General features: G+C 38.8%; 1 pseudogene; it reads right to left on the reverse strand.

Annotated features, from left to right (window-relative positions):
* Positions 1-2,619: 2,619 nt before the first annotated feature.
* LOC104489456 lies at positions 2,620-3,174 on the reverse strand (annotated as a pseudogene).
* Positions 3,175-3,569: the final 395 nt, after the last annotated feature.

Consider the following 3,569-nt stretch of genomic DNA (forward strand, 5'->3'; position numbering starts at 1 on the left):
GACCTATATGTTTTATGTTGTAAAATCAATAAAAAACAGGGGGGGGAAATGGCAAGAAGATGAAAAATAGCAGCATAAAAGTGCAAGCTGATGAACATAGTATTCCTCAGGCCTCCTTTGTTTGTGTATTCACACTAAGTGATATAATACACTTCTCATGATTTCATCACAGATTAAAATTTCACTGGATAATAATGCTCTCAAAAAATATGTAGTCCTGACATTTAGTAACTTCAGAGGATATATTAAGTAATACTGAACTTCAAATTACAGGTTCAACTTGCTGAATAGAACCATTAGACAGAAGTGTGGATGAATCACACTTGTCCTGGATATAATGGAAGCAGGCATTTGCATGACGGTGATAAGTGACTTCAAGGAAAACACAGACATTTACACCAGCCGGATGCCCAGCCCTGATATATACCAAGATACAGTAAACACCATTTCATATCTGGATGTTGTGATGTTGGACCAAGGTCTTGGTCCTCAGCTGCAGATCTGTGGGGATGCAACAGCTGAGTATTGCAGCCCATGCTTTTGGTCTAGTACAACCTAAACTGGATTATACTTCTATATTTCTAGCTAATGACCTTTAGTTTCCTAATCCTCTTGACTATAACGATTGTGAATCGTTCCTATAGTGCTGCTGTGACTGAGGGTCTTATCCAGAAGACGTTACTTATGCAGAGATATCAGATCTACTTCTGAGAGGAAGGTGTAAAAACAGACTTCAGTCACAGGTCCAACATCATACATTAAAGGGTATAATTTGTCATTTTTTATGTTATTAAGAATATTTGTGCAGGATCTATAATTAAAACCAAAAGAGATGTCTCCTCTTTTTGCCAGCAGCTGTTTTATATCAATTAAATGGGTAAATAAGATCTTTCCCCAGAGGGGATATCATGTGACCCTCTATTGATTAAGACTGCACTAGAATGTTATTTGCAATCTTATTGCATAATGGAAATCAGGAGGTAGCTGTCATGGATTCAGAAGACAAATTGCCGCTATCTTAGACAATTCATAGGGCTCTTTCCTTCTTGCTGCTCTTAATTCACAGTTAATGCATGTCTTACAAGGCTTAGTTTCTCAATTCAGACTACAGCACTGTATTCAACTCAAAACTGGGTGTAAGTTGTAGTCTACGTGGCCCGGCGTTATGATTAAAGTGACCATTCCATCTATCATTGCTTCAGAACTATGCATTATTTAACAGGGTACTGCAGCTTGAAAAAAGGATGTGAAAATAAAAATAGGCACTTCCTGAACATGCATGATTGTTCCCAGGAAAGACAGGCCTTCCCCACCATGTATAGCTTCAGAAATGCTCTCCACACAGAACATTTTTTTTAAGTCTTTGCTTGGTTTTGTGTACTTCATTTTCACAAGCAAAACATATGACCGGAAACACCTCCACTACTCTCAAACCTGTGCAGTAAGTGCAGCTAGGAATCAGGTTTCAGATTGCAATGAACACCTGACCACAACCCAGCAGACACTTCACTCCTCCACTGAACTCTAAATCCATCATCATGCCCTTTGTGAGAGATCCAGGGGGAAAGACAAAAACGTCCATTTAAATGACCAAAACACTCTTTGCCAACTTCAGAAACTTTCCCCAGAAAAGCCAGTCTTTCCTTACCTCTAATCAATCTCCCAGTTACACCAGTTAGAAAACAAGTTCAGCGCTTTTCAAAATATAAAACAGCAATATTTAACATCATTACTAGAACATTCTCCAAAGCCAAAGAAATGGTCTTTAAGTGGTCTTTGGCAGTTGTGAATAGAAGGAACAAGTCTGAATAACAGTGGGCAGTAGGACAGTAATAGATTCACACTGAAGTTACAGTCATTCTGTGTGTAGAAAAGAAATGCTTAATTTACCATCATCTGTTTGCCACTGCACAAGATTAAAAACTAGATGTCTGCTGCCTGATCTATTCCAGCTAAGTTGTTTGACTAGAATGCATTCATCTTCCCATCTAACTTCACAAGTTTAACCGTGGCAGGTTTACTTTTCCGTTATTTGTAATGCCAGAGCTTAATAAATACATGGAAGAAAATGCCAGGAGAACTGTTGTCCAAAAGAAACCTCTCACAAAGTGGTAACAAAGTCTGGAAAAAAATATCACCTTGTAAAAAATATTGAGGAGGTTAAGATTTCAAGGAAATCAAAGATATTTTGGTATACACTTCATTTGGCTAGACATGCACATAAATAGCACTAGATTATTACTAGATTATTACTGGCATATCTTCCTATTTAGGAAAATTATCTGGTCCTCTTACAAGCGGATTTGTGTTTAAACCTTTTGTTTCATTTTCCTAGAAATCTGGGAAATCAATCTCAGCCTAGTCTTGATGAGCATAAACGCTCCATATGGAGCAAATGTGAGTAGTAAAAAATAAGGATACAAAATCCCTAAATAATTAAAATGTGCTTTGGTTGCTCAGAACTTCAAAAGAGGCATTTGGCACCTTAAATTAAGGTCTAAAATCATTGCTCTTTTTATTTTTCCTTTGCTTTGAAAGGACAAACCAGTAATTTCAGCTTTCTGAATCTGAAAGTTCTTTCTCTTTTGAAGATAACACAACACAATCACCTCACTTATTTCATTGTGCTTGAAATCTAAAAGAAAGATAGAAAATGTTCCTTACCTTAAAAAGTCTTAAAATATTTGCAACCATAATGGACACGGAACTTGCTGCAGCACCTATCACACCTGATATCTTGTCTGGCTTAGCAAAAATAGGTGGGTCGCCATTAGCACACTTCACATCTGAACCATCTTTTTCTATCAATGCTTGCACAAATGTTAAAGACTGCTCCAATGCGTAAGTGTCCCTGGAACACGTATCTAGGATCCGGACACCTAAAGTGATATTGGTAAGAAGGTCAGGGTCTTTATTAATCTGATCAACTGCATACAGCATTGCCTCTAGTCTGTGGATGCCTTTCTCCTTCTTGAGCTCCCCACAAGGCACCCCTCTATCCCCCTTTGCATGGACAGGGAACAGTCCTCCCAAGATGATGTCCCCATCCAGGCGGATGGAGTGGGCATATTCCTGGCCATGAGTTCTTTGCATCAGGGTGAGTATCCAGCAGAATTTGGCTGTTAACAGGAAGAAACAACGGCAGGAAACTAACCGTTTTCCTTCGTATACCATTTTCTCTGAAGACGTTGTTGCTATCCAGTATCCAGATTTTCTTCTTGCTAAAGGATGAAGTTGACCATTTGAAGTTGCACTTTCTGGAGGCTACCATCAGTGCCCAGTAAGTAATACAGAACCATGCGGTAGGTATAGAAAGGATCTCAGCAGAAGTACATAAAATGTGTTTTACAAAAGATGTCCAGTGATGTCACAGGTTGATCAGCTTTTCTGAGAGGTGGTTTTCAATTGCTCTTAACTGATGGTGAAGTATATGGTGGTAGTATGTCTGGTCCTGATGCTAAGAGGTGGTCAGTAGCTTACGTCCTTGTATCTTGGCCTGCAGCTGAGGTACTTCTGGGGAAAACAAAAAGAAAACAAAGGCAAACCAAACATGAGATATACCATTTGGT

The sequence above is a fragment of the Buceros rhinoceros genome, unplaced genomic scaffold (genome assembly GCF_000710305.1).
Source record: "Buceros rhinoceros silvestris isolate BGI_N320 unplaced genomic scaffold, ASM71030v1 scaffold20242, whole genome shotgun sequence".
In the NCBI taxonomy this organism is placed as follows: domain Eukaryota; kingdom Metazoa; phylum Chordata; class Aves; order Bucerotiformes; family Bucerotidae; genus Buceros; species Buceros rhinoceros.